Genomic DNA, 13,713 nt, shown 5'->3' on the forward strand with positions numbered 1-13,713 from the left:
GCACCGCCAAGAAAGTCCCCCTAAGTGTTTTAAGGAATGATCTATTGCTGATTTTTTTTATCATTGCCCCTTCAACCAATGTCCTATGTTCTGAAGTTCTTTACTTTCTACTCTCTTATGGTTATAGTTGCAGGCATGCTTCTATGGAGAATGTGTGTAAAAGTGTAAATTTATTTCTTAAAAATTGAATTTAGTGTTTAAGTTCCCAATTCTGCCAATTTTGGCATGTTGTGGTAAACTTGGTTACTTTGGGATTTCTTCTCCTTCATTCATGTTTTGAGTAAATGTGGAACCTGTTCTGTCTTTTCAACTACACTGTAAGCCTCCTCATAGCAGGACCTGTGTCTAATTCCTAGGATATCGTGAGAAGTAAATTTAAGAAACTTGGAAAATATTGTTTGCAGAACATTTATGGAAAAGGAAAGCATGTTTTTTTCTACAAAGTAACAAAAAAAATCATGCAGTTTGTGACAATGTCTTGCTAGAGTTATCTATTTTTTAAATTTAGTTACTCCTCACCTGTTTCAAAGAAATTTTCAGAACATCTTTCCTATTTATTGTTAGAGTTCACACTTTTGTTTCTGCATTCTTTTTATGACTTTCACTAAAATGATATGTATTATATCTCGGAATGAAAGCAATCATGCCACGACTGCAGGGTGGTTTTCTCCCAACCCCAAGGGCTACTGGTGTATATCAGAAAATGACCTTTTAGATACCCACAGAGTGTCCAGTATCACAGACACTGAACTAGAAAAAGAGAAGGATAGTGAACGGTGCTTTGGATTAGCCATAATTCTTGATTGAAATGTAATGCAAACTAACATTTTATGACTTTCATAATGTATTTACTAGTTTAATAATTTTCACTGACATTTCCATATGTAGTATAATAAAGAAGACATTATGAAAGATGAAATAGATAAATCTGTACATTTAAGATCAGCCAAACCCCAGTGTGCATGCGTGTAATCCAGAACTGTAAGTGAGTCTCTCCTTCTCTTTGTACTGCTTTGAAATCTCTGACTTTCTTACATGTCTGGAAAAAATGTCAAAAGAGGAAAATCAGCTGCCGTTGTCTCCCTTGGGAAGTTAAGATATTCCTGAATAGGTTATCAGGAAGAAAGAAATATGAGCTCAAGTATCCAGAAACTAGTGAGAGTTTAGAAATGATTTTGCCCTTACAGTTTTGTCTTTCAGAATATCATAAAAAATGGAATCACACAGCATGTAGCCATTTGTGTGTGGTTTATTTTACTTAGCATAATGACTTTTAAGATTTACCCATGTTCTTACATGGGTCAGTAGTTTACAGCATCTTCTAGACCACTAAGGAAACAGTCAGTAATAACTAGATGAGTGTAATATCTTTGGAGCTCTCCCTCTGGTTTGATATTCTAACTTTGGTTTTGAAATGAAGAGAAATTAAACTATTCACATAAGAAAATAAGCCATTTCCCTGAGGTTAGTCCACTAAATTTGAACTAAATCATCCTGAGTGAAAAAGATGGAATCTTTTGAAGATTGAGAAATGTTTAATTAATCTAAATCCACTGCAGTGGTTTATAGGTTTTTCTTGGGATTCATGAAAGCTCCACTTTCAAAAAAATTTCCTGAAGAACAGTGAAAAGTTGATGGCTACCAAAGATGGGTAATAGGAACATGAGAGTTCATTGTACTGCTCTCTCTTTTGGGTTTATTTGGAAATTTTCATTATAACTTGAAAAAAGAATCTCAAAAATACTTAAATTTTATAAGTTACAACACTAATAAATTAGTTTGTTTTCTGAAAGTAGCAATAATCTACCAGTGACTTACACACTGAATGGTAATAAGGGGCAATAACGAAGGCTTTTATTTTTATTTATTTATTTTTTTAACATCTTTATTGGAGTATAATTTCTTTACAATGGTGTGTTAGTTTCTTCTGTATAAGAAAGTGAATCAGCTATACTTACACGTATATCCCCATATCCCCTCTCTCTTGCGTCTCCCTCCTACCCCACCCCTCTAGGTAGTCACAAAGCACTGAGCTGATATTCCTGTGCTATGTGGCTGGACCCCACTAGCTATCTGTTTTACATTTGGTGATGTATATATGTCCATGCCACTCTCTCACTTCATCCCATCTTACCCTTCCTCCTCCCCATGTCCTCAAGTCCATTCTCTACATCTGCATCTTTATTCCTGTCCTGGCCCTGGATTCTTAAGAACTTTTTTTTTTTTTTAGATTCCATATATATGTGTTAGCATACAGTATTTGCTTTTCATTTTCTGACTTACTTCACTCTGTATGACAGATTTAGGTCCATCCACCTTACTACAAATAATTCAGTTTTGTTTCTTTTTATGGCTTAGTAATATTCCACTGTATCTGTGTGCCACATCTGCTTTATCCATTCATCAGTCGATGGACACTTAGGTTGCTTCCATGTCCTGGCTATTGTAAATAGTGCTGCAATAAACATTGTGGTACATGACTCTTTTTGAATTATGGTTTTCTCCGGGTATGTGCCCAGTAGTGGGAAGGCTGGGTCATGCCGTAATTCTATTTTTAGTTCTTTAAGGATCCTCCATACTGTTCTCCATAGTGGCTGTATCAATTTACCTTCCCACCATCAGTGCAAGAGGGTTCCCTTTTCTCCACACCCTCTCCGGCATTTATTGTTTGTAGACATTTTGATGGTGGCCATTCTGACCAGCGTGAGGTGATATATCATTGTAGTTTTGATTTGCATTTCTCTAATGATTAGTGATGTTGAGCATCCTTTCATGTGTTTGATGGAAATCTGTATACCTTCTTTGGAGAAATGTCTATTTAGGTCTTCTGCCCACTTTTGGATTGGGTTGTTTGTTTTCTTGATATTGAGCTGTATGAGCTGCTTCTAATTTTGGATATTAATCCTTTGTCAGTGGCTTCATTTGTAAATATTTTCTCCCATTCTGAGGGTTGTCTTTTTGTCTTGTTTATTGTTTCCTTGGCTGTGAAAAAGCTTTTAAGTTTCATTAGGTCCCATTGGTTTATTTTTCTTTTAACTTCCATTTCTCTAGGAGGTGGGTCAAAAAGGATCTTGCTGTGATTTATATCATAGAGTGTTCCGCCTATGTTTTCCTCTAAGAGTTTGACAGTTTCTGGCCTTACATTTAGGTCTTTAATCCATTTTAAGTTTATTTTTGTGTATGGTGTTAGGGAGTGTTCTAATTTCATTCTTTTCCATGTAGCTGTCCAGTTTACCCAGCACCACTTATTGAGAGGCTGTCTTTTCTCCATTGTATATTCTTGCCTCCTTTATGAAAGATAAGGTGACCATAGGTGCGTGGGTTTATCTCTGGGCTTTCTATGCTGTTCCATTGATCTATATTTCTGTTTTTGTGCCAGTACCATATTTTCTCGATTACTGTAGCTTTGTAGTATAGTCTGAAGTCAGGGAGCCTGATTCCTCCACTTCCGTTTTTCTTTCTCAAGATTGCTTTGGCTATTCAGGGTCTTTTGTGTTTCCATACAAACTGTGAAATTTTTTGTTCTAGTTCTGTGAAAAATGCCATTGCTAGCTTGATAGAGATTGCACTGAATCTATAGATTGCTTTGGGTAGTATAGTCATTTTCACAATGTTGATTCTTCTAATCCAAGGACATGGTATATCTCTCCATCTGTTTGTATCATCTTTAGTTTCCTTTATCAGTGTTTTATAGTTTTGTGCATGCAGGTCTTTTGTCTCCTTGGGTCGGTTTACTCCTAGGTATTTTATTCTTTTTGTTGCAGTGGTAAATGTGAGTGTTTCCTTAATTTCTCTTTCAGATTTTTCATCGTTAGTGCATAGGAATGCCAGAGATTTCTGTGCATTAATTTTGTATCCTGCTACTTTACCAAATTCATTGATTAGTTCTAGTAGTTTTCTGGTGGCTACTTTAGGATTCTCTATGTACAGTATCATGTCATCTGCAAACAGTGACAGTTTTACTTCTTTTCTGATGTGGATTCCTTTTATTTCTTTTCCTTCTTTGAGTGGTGTGGCTAAAACTTCCAAAACTATGTTGAATAATAGTGGTGAGAGTGGGCAACTTTGTCTTCTTCCTGATCTCAGTGGAAATGGTTTCAGTTTTTCACCATTGAGAACAATGTTGGCTGTGTGTTTGTCATATATGGCCTTTATTATGTTGAGATAAGTTCCCTCTAGGCCTTCTTTTGAAGGGTTTTTATCACAAATCAGTGTTGAATTTTGATGAGAACTTTTTCTGCATCTATGGAGATGATCATATGGTTTTTCTCCTTCAGTTTTTTAATATGGTTTTTCCATTGATTGATTTGTGTATATTGAAGAATCCTTGCAGGCCTAGGATAAACCCCACTTGATCATGGTGTATGATCCTTTTATTAGGCTATTGGATTCTGTTTGCTAGTATTTTATTGAGGATTTTTGCACCTATGTTCATCAGTGATATTGGCCTACAGTGATATTGGCCTTCTTTTTTTGGTGACATTTTTTGTCTGGTTTTGGTATCAGGGTGATGGTGGCCTCATACAATGAGTTTAGGAGTGTTTCTCCCTCTGGTATATTTTGGAACAGTTTGAGAAGGGTAGATGTTAAGTATTCTCTAAATGTTTGATAGAATTCACTTGTGAAGCCATCTGGTTCTGGGCTTTTGTTTGTTGGAAGATTTTTAATCACAGTCTCAATTTCAGTGCTTGTGTTTGGTCTGTTTTTATTTTCTGTTTCTTCCTGGTTCAGTCTTGGAAGGTTGTGCTTTTCTAAGAATTTGTCCATTTCTTCCAGGTTGTCCATTTTATTGGCATAGAGTTGCTTGTAGTAATTTCTCTTGATCTTTTATATTTCTGCAATGTAGCTGTTACTTCTCCTTTTTCATTTCTAATTCCATTGGTTTGAGTTTTTCCCTTTTTTTCTTGATGAGTCTGGCTAATGATAAATAATTTTTGTTTATCTTCTCAAAGAACCAGATTTTAGTTTTATTGTTCTTTGCTATCGTTTCCTTCCTTTCTTTTTCATTTATTTCTGATCTAATCTTTATGATTTCTTTCCTTCTGCTAACTTTGGGGATTTTTTGTTCTTTTTTCTCTAGTTGTTTTAGGTGTAATGTAGGTGTAATGTAAGGTTGTTTATTTGAGATTTTTCTTGTTTCTTGAGGCAGGATTTTGTTGCTATAAACTTCCCTCTTAGAACTGTTTTGCTGCATCCCATAGGTTTTGGATCGTCGTGTTTTCTTTGTCATTTGTTTCTAGGAATTTTTTTATTTCCCCTTTGATTTCTTCAGTGATCTCTTGGTTATTTAGTTGTGTATTGTTTAACCTCCATGTGTTTGTATTTTTTATAGTTTTTTTCCTGTAATTGATATCTAGTCTCATAGTGTTGTGGTTGGAAAAATACTTGATATAATTTCCATTTTCTTAAATTTACCAAGGCTTGATTTGTGACCCAAGATATGATCTATCCTGGAGAATGTTCTGTAAGCACTTGAGAAGAAAGTATATTCTGTTGTTGTTGGATGGAATGTCCTAAAAATATCAACGAAGTCCATCTTTTTTAATGTGTATTTTAAAGCTTGTGTTTCCTTATTTATTTTCATTTTGGATTAACTATCCATTGGTGAAAGTGGGGTGTTAAAGGCCCATACTATTATTGTTTTACTGTCAGTTTCCCCTTTTATGGCTGTTAGCATTTGCCTTACGGACTGAGGTACTCCTATGTTGGGTGCATAAATATTTTCAGTTGTTATATCTTCTTCTTGGAGTGATTCCTTGATCATTTTGTAGTGTCCTTCTTTGTCTCTTGTAATAGTCTTTATTTTAAAGTCTATTTTGCCTATATGAGAATTGCTACTGCAGCTTTCTTTTGATTTGCATTCTCGTGGAATACCTTTTTCCATCCTCTCACTTTCAGTCTGTATGTGTCCCTAGGTCTGAAGTGGGTCTCTTGTAGACAGCATATGTACCCGTCTTGTTTTTGTATCCATTCAGCCAGTCTATGTCTTTTGGTGGGAGCATTTAATCCATTTGCATTTAAGATAATTATCGATATGTATGTTCCTGTTACCTTTTTCTGAATTGTTTTGGGTTTGTTATTGTAGGTCTTTTCCTTCTCTTGTGTTTCCTGCCTAGAGAAGTTCCCTTTGCATTTGTTGTAAAGCTGATTTGGTGGTGCTGAATCCTCTTAGCTTTTGCTTGTCTGTAAAGCTTTTAATTTCTCTGTTGTATCTGAATGAGATCCTTGCTGGGTAGAGTAATCTTGGTTGTAGGATTTTCCCTTTCATCACTTTAAATATGTCCTGCCAGTCCCTTCTGGCTTGCAGAGTTTCTGCTGACAGATCAGCTGTTAATCTTATGGGGATTCCTTTGTATGCCATTTGTTGCGTTTCCCTTCCTGCTTTTAATATTTCTTCTTTGTATTTAATTTTTGATAGTTTGATTAATATGTGTCTTGGCATGTTTCTCCTTGGATTTATTCTGTATGGAACTCTCTGTGCTTCCTGGACTTGATTGACCATTTCCTTTCCCATATTAGGGAAGTTTTCAACTATAATCTCTTTAAATACTTTCTCAGTCCCTTTCTTTTTCTCTTCTTCTTCTGGGACCCCTATAATTCAAATGTTCATGTGTTTGATACTATCCCAGAGGTCTCTGAGACTGTCCTGGATTCTTTTCAATTTTTTTTCTTTATTCGGCTCTGTGGTAGTTATTTGCACTATTTAATCTTCCAGGTCACTTATCCATTCTTCTGCCTCAGTTATTCTGTTATTGATTCCTTCTAGAGAATTTTAATTTCATTTATTCTGTTGTTTATCATTGTTTATTTGTTCTTTAGTTCTTCTAGGTCCTTGTTAAATATTTCTTGTATTTTCTCCATTCTATTTCCAAGATTTTGGATCATCTTTACTATCATTACTCTGAATTCGTTTTCAGGTAGGCCACCTATTTCCTCTTCATTTGTTTGGTTAGGTGGGTTATTATTACCTTGCTCCTTAATCTGCTGGGTATTCCTCTGTCTTCCCATTTTGCTTAACTTACTGTGTTTGGGGTCTCCTTTTTACAGGCTGTATGTCCATATTTCCTGTTGTTTTTGGTGTCTCCTCCCAGTGGGCAAGGTTGGTTCAGTGGGTTGTGTAGACTTCCTGTTGGAGGGGACTGGTGCCTTTGTTCTGGTGGATGAGGCTGGATCTTGTCTTTCTGGTGGACAGCACCATGTCTGGTGGTGTCTTTTGTGGTGTCTGTGAACTAAGTATGATCTTAGGCTGCCTCTCTGCTAATGGGTGGGGTTGTGTTCCTGTTTTGCTAGTTGTTTGGGATGGTGTGTCCAGCACTGGAGGTTACTGGTTGTTGAGTGGGACTGAGTCTTAGCATTGAGCTGGAGTTCTCTGGGAGGGCTCTCACTGATTGATATTATAAGGGGCCAGGAAGTTTCTGGTGGACTAATATCCTGAACTTGGCTCTCCCACCTCAGAGGCTCAGGCCTGATACCCAGCCGGAGCACCCCAACCATGTCAGCCACACGGCCAGGTATGTGGGGAGTTTCTTGCCTTTTGGGAAGTCTGAGGTCTTCTGTCTGTGTTTAGTGGGTGTTCTGTAGGAGCTGTTCCACATGTAGATGTATATTTGATGTATTTGTGGGGAGGAAGGTGAGCTCCACATCTTACTCCTCCACCATCTTGAAGGTTGGTGTCCCAGTGCTTTTATATGGTCAATTTTTTCTCGTAATTTTGTTACTGTTTTGAATATGCTTTTCTGTTACCTTTGTGTGGTAAATATTTTTACAGAAATAGAAATAATTAGTTCACTTTATATTAGCTTATAAGTTTTAGAATTTAAAAACTCACAAGGAGTATAAAATAAATATTAATATTTCTTTTAAGAGTTCCATTTAAGAAATGAATATATATATTTTAAATTATAAATTACCTCTCTTTCTGTGAAAATATTCATTTCATATTAATATTTTACTTCATATTTACATTTTATTCTGCAAAATACAGGGAAATAATTTAAAAATATTTTCCTATAATGGTAATGCTAAAGTGTGCATTATAGACATCAAAAAAAGTATGTCAGTCATATGAAGCAAAGGATTTTTGATAAAGCTCTATTAAAATATTCAGAAATTAACTTTTTAGTTAGAAAATAAATCTCATCTACATGGTACTTAAGAGATTGAGATGTGAATCTCCTAATTTTTTCTCCATGGTTGATGGTTATTTGGATGTAGATATTGTTTCCAATTTTCAGCTCTAATGAGTTAGTTGCTATGATTATTCTCATGTGTTGGTAGAATGGGTGCACTCATTTTTCTTGGGTATTTATCTAGAAGTGATGTTGCTAGGTCACCAGGTAGACGTGTGTTTAACTTTAGTAGATACTGCCCAAGAGTTTCCAAAGTACTTGTACCAATGACACTACCACCAGCATGAATGTATGAATGTCCTTGTTGCTCCATGTCATCCCCAACATTTGGTATTATCATCCTCATGCGTGTATGGTGGTATATTTGGGGGTTTTAGTTTTAATTTGTCTGATGATTACTAATATTGAACACCTTCTCACATACTGTTTTTCTTATCAATTTGTAAGAGTTCTTTTTACATTCTCGATACAGGTCATTTGTTGGTTATATATTGTGAATTATTCTCCCAGTCTGTGGTGTGACTTTTCACTCTCTTGTTAATCACTTTATTAATTTTTGTTAATCTTTCTTATGTATATCTTCTATACAGCATTTATTGTTCTAATATCTTATTATATAGAACATGGTGAACTTAGTTTTATCTAATATTGATGTTTAAGGAGCATTATAAATGTTTATAATCCATCCTGTTGTTCACAAATATTTGAATGCTTACTTCATATGTATGCTTTTCATTCTTCTGGGGACTATAGGATGTTCTGTAGAGATGAATGAAGTACCCAGGTCCCTTGAATGAGTAAGGAATAGAAAATCTATTTAGAAAATAGAAAGTAGAATATCTAGAAAAGATACACTTTCCTGGAAAAACAGCTCTTTCTTGAAAACAATTTCCACTGACCCATTTAATATATAGTAAAGGATATAAAGTCAATGGCTTTTTATTAATGAAATACAACTGCCTTCATGCAAAGTAGGTTATGAAATTAAAGATAAGATTTCTCCCCAAATAATAGTTTTAAACATTAGGATGCAACACAAGCACATGCATCTCTCTATATACATATTGCTGTTTCACCTTTATTTTTTGAAATCTTTCATAGATCACAGAAGGTATTGATTTTGCCTTTAGAAAAGCAGAATTTGATCATCCACGTATTAGTCAGTGTTCTGTAACTCTCAAGTAAATTGTGGTGAAATTTCTAAGAAGTTATTTTGAGGAAGCCTGGAGCATTCATACATATGAAAGTAGTCAATCTAGATATATTCTGCTTAAATGTTGCTTTGGAAGCATCTGCCAGAAGCTTGCAAACCTGATCAAAACCAAATGATTTCATCAATATTGTAAAACTCTCCACAGGATAGACAGTGCTTTTATAAAAGTCTGAAAAAGTAGTAAAGTTATATTTTTATAGGATTTTTTAATATGTTTTCTTTTTTTATATACCAAAAACTGCCCACCAGAAAATACAGTACATATAATTCATTTCAGCCAAATTCATTAGAGCATTGAGCCCAGAACCAAACTACACTATGACTTCATTGTCTGTTGCAGAGTTCTATTATGTGATATTTATAGAGAATAAATATTTGTATTGTGTACAACGTTGCTTTAGGTGTGTAGGACACATAATAAGCAGATGGACTGCCCCTGTCACCCACGAGTTTATGATTTTATCATGAACATAAGACATGCATAACTAGCTAAAATATAGGGGTGAATGTGATATATGGATACTGGAATACACAGGAAAGAAATAATGTGATTGATTTAATTCAAAATTATGTGTTACATAACAATGGCACAAAGTTTGAATGTACTCAGAATCTGTCTTTTCAAATCTCAATATTTTGATCATGTAAACAAACTCCCCTTTTAATGAACTACCAATGTTTCTTTTCAGATCACACAAACTGATGTCCATTTCCATTTCCTTCCTCAAATCAAGTGCCATGTTGTTAAGCATCTTCTCTCTTTCTCTTGTGTTGAGGGGTACTGGTCTGCCACAGCTGTGCCTGCTGTGGGACTTGTGTGGTTGTTATTGACTGATGCAGTGCAGGTTTGCCTTCTGCCTGACCATGCCTCTGTTCTATAGAATTTAAAAACAACGCATGGCAGATATTTTAGACCCAGAACCTGGGTTATTAATGAATAGTTATTAATAGTTATTAATGAATAGTTTTTAATAGTTATTAATAGTTATTAATGAATAGTTTTTATCTTGATGATATGCATATACATGCTAGAATTTAAAAAAAAAATAGCTCTAGTTTGCTAGGGCAGCCATAAAAAGTACCATAGACTGGGTGCCTTAAAAAACACAACTGTATTTTCTCACAGTTCTAGAGGTTGGAAGTCCAACATAAGTTGCAGGTAGTGTAGATTCTCCTGGAGCCTCTTTCCTTTGTTTGCAGCCAGCCACCTTCTCACTGTGTCCTCAAATGGCCTTTTCTCTGTGCACACCAACCTTAATTACCTCCTTAAAGGCTGTATCTCCAAGTGCAGTTACGTTGGTGGTTAGACTTCAACCTCTTAATTTTGGGAAGACATAATTTAGTCCGTATTACTGACCAAAATGCAGAGTGGTAGAGTACAGAAAATAGGGTGGTGGAATTAAAATAGTTGTATTTTCTTTTTCTCTCTTTGTTGTTGATAATTTTAATGCAGAGTACTGAAATGAAGCTTACTTTCTATTCTGCTTGCTTTAAAATATAAAATTAAAATTGACATTGAAACATTCTTGTACTGACTTGTCTTTTATGACTCATGGCATAATTTTCATTTATTTGTTCTTATCTTTTATTTTTTAAGGAGAGATTCTTTGTACTCTCTTGTTCACTATGAATTCCAACTCTTTTCAGTGGATTCTACTTTATCTTTCTTTCTGCTGCTTCTACTATAAGTAGTCAACTTAAGTGACCATAAAGACTAATAAACAGATTTAAAACCCTTTTTTACACTAATTTACCACTTCAATAAAGTCTCACATTTAAAATTGTGATTCTATTGGCAGGTTTATCTATCTCCTAGGTTTACAAGGCTTTACTTTGTGTTAGAACCAAGCAATCCCTCCAGTTTATTACTGTTTTACAATGTTTTCTGTTCAGTATACACTGACAATTTGTAAATCTCTTTTTATTTACATCTAGATATCAAGGGAAGTCTTATTGAGATTCTGGCTAAAACTCTGAATTTCAGAAGGCACTTGACTTAAATATGTGGACTATATAGACAAAGAGCAGTGCAAACAAATTGAGGTATTAACAAATTTAGATTGAACACATTTATGCAATCAAAATTAATATCACATTCTTAATGGCTTTAGCTGACTTACTTTTTGTCTGTGACTTTTTGGACATTAGACCTCTATAGGAATCAAAAGAATTGCCATTTTACTCAGGAGAGGTATTAGTAAATCATCGTTGTTTACAAGTTGCATAAAATTGTTTCAATTTCAATTACACGGCATCTTTAGTGCAGAACAGTACACTTTATCATTTAAAAAAATTAAACTTACTCTGATGAATTATTTTTTCCCATCTGATATTTAATATGTTTTAAAAACCTACCACTTATGTCATCAGTTAATCAACTGTATAGCAACCATGATAATAATGCTTTGCCATTCTGACACATGACATTTTATGTAGGATTTTTATGAGTAATGAAATTAATGTAAACAAACATGGATTTATGCTTTTACAAGAAACCACCTTTTTAAGTATAAGTATTGGGATAATTTTACTATCTACTGGCACATGCTTACCTTTGATAAATTGAGTAAGTTATGGCTTTTTAAATTTTTTTGTTGCTTTTCTTTCTCTCTCTTTCTCTTTTATTTCATAAATTTCAGATGTGAAGCATTATAATTCAATATTTGTATGTGCTACAAAGTGATCACTACTCAAATATAGTTGTCATCTGTCCCCATACCGTTGACCCCTTCCCTCATTTCCCTCGCCCACGAACCTTCTTCCCCTCTAGTAACCACTGATCTGATCTCTGTATCTGTGAGTTTGTTTTTATTTTATTGTTTGTTCATTTGTTTTGTCCTTTTAGATTCAAAATATGAATGAAATCATATGGTATTTATCTTTCTCTGATTTATTTCATTTAGCATAATACCTTCAAGTTTTATCCATGTTGTCACAAATGGCAGGATTTTATTCTTTTTGTGGTTGAGTAGTATTCCATTTTGTATATATGTTACCAAGTCCAAGTACATACTGCTTGCTGCATGACAGGCCAATAAATTGAGAGATGTGTTGTTGGGGCAAGGAATAGTGACTTTATTTGAGAAGTCAGCAAATTGAGAGGACAGTGGACTCATGTCCCAAAGAACCATCTTCCCTGAATTAGAATTTAGGCTTCTTTTTTACGAAAAGGGGAAGGGGTATGGTTGGTTGTTGTAAACTTCTTTGTTCTTGCAGCTGATCACAATGTTCCTATAAACCTTCAACAAGAAAATTGTTATTTTCTGTTCTGCAACTTTTTATCTCTATAATAATGGAAAAGTTGTACCTTTGAAGGTCAGAGCCTTGGAAAGGGCCATCATGTGTTATTTCAGGCTATAGGCAACATTCTTTTACAAAGGTGCAGAGTCAACATGACTAAGCACAGGCAACAGAGGACAAGGGGTAGAGCTAAAGGAATTGATCCAATATGAAATCAGGTTTGTTATTCTCTGTTACATATATACCACACCTTCTTTATCCATTCATCCGTCAGTGGACCCTTAGGTTGTTTCCATTCCTTGGCTTGCTGTTTCTCTTTTTTAAGTGGTATCTTAATCAAGCACTTTTGTATTGTATTAGCAAAATATTATTAATATTTTGGATTTGAATGTTTTGCTTGGTTCTTTAACAAAATAATTTTTTTCTGTACACTAACAACAATTTATCTGAAAGAGTAATTTTTAAAGTAATGTCATTTAGGATAACATCAAAAACAATAGAATACTTAGAAATAAATTTAACCAAAGAGGTGAAAGACCTGTATACTGAAAACTGTGAGATCTTGATGAAAAAGATGGAAGAATACACAACTAAATGGAAAGATATTTGATGTTCTTGGATTGGAAGAATTAGTATTGTTAAAATGTCAATAATACCTACAATGATCCACAGAGTTAATGCAATACCTATCAAAATTCAAGTGGCATTTTTCATAGAAAAAGAAAAACTATCCTACATTTGTATGGAACCACAAAAGACCCCAAATAGTCAAAGCAATACTGAGAAAGAAGAATAAGGCCAGAGGCATCACACTGCCTGATTTCTAGCCAAACTATAAAGCTATAGTAATCAAAATAATGTGATACTTGCATAAAAACAGGCCCATAGACCAGTGGAACAGAATAGAGTCCAGACATAAACCCATTTATATATGGTAATTTAATTTTTGACAAGACTGCTGAAAACATGTAATGAGGAAAAACACTCTCTTCAATAAATGTTGTTGGGAAAATTGGATATCCAAATACAAAAACATGAAGTTGGACCCCTATCTTAACACCACTCATAAAAATTAACTCGAAACGGATCAAAGACTTAAATGTAAAACCTAAAACTATGAAAATCCTAAAA

At 34.5% G+C, this 13,713-nt stretch overlaps 1 protein-coding gene across 2 annotated transcripts in view; it reads left to right on the forward strand.

Annotated features, from left to right (window-relative positions):
- Nucleotides 1-13,713, forward strand: part of NAALADL2 (N-acetylated alpha-linked acidic dipeptidase like 2) — a 1,193,283-nt gene that overhangs the window by 799,802 nt on the left and 379,768 nt on the right. The gene's annotated exons all lie outside the window — the stretch shown is intronic.

Source organism: Phocoena sinus, chromosome 4 (assembly GCF_008692025.1).
Source record: "Phocoena sinus isolate mPhoSin1 chromosome 4, mPhoSin1.pri, whole genome shotgun sequence".
Lineage (NCBI taxonomy): Eukaryota > Metazoa > Chordata > Mammalia > Artiodactyla > Phocoenidae > Phocoena > Phocoena sinus.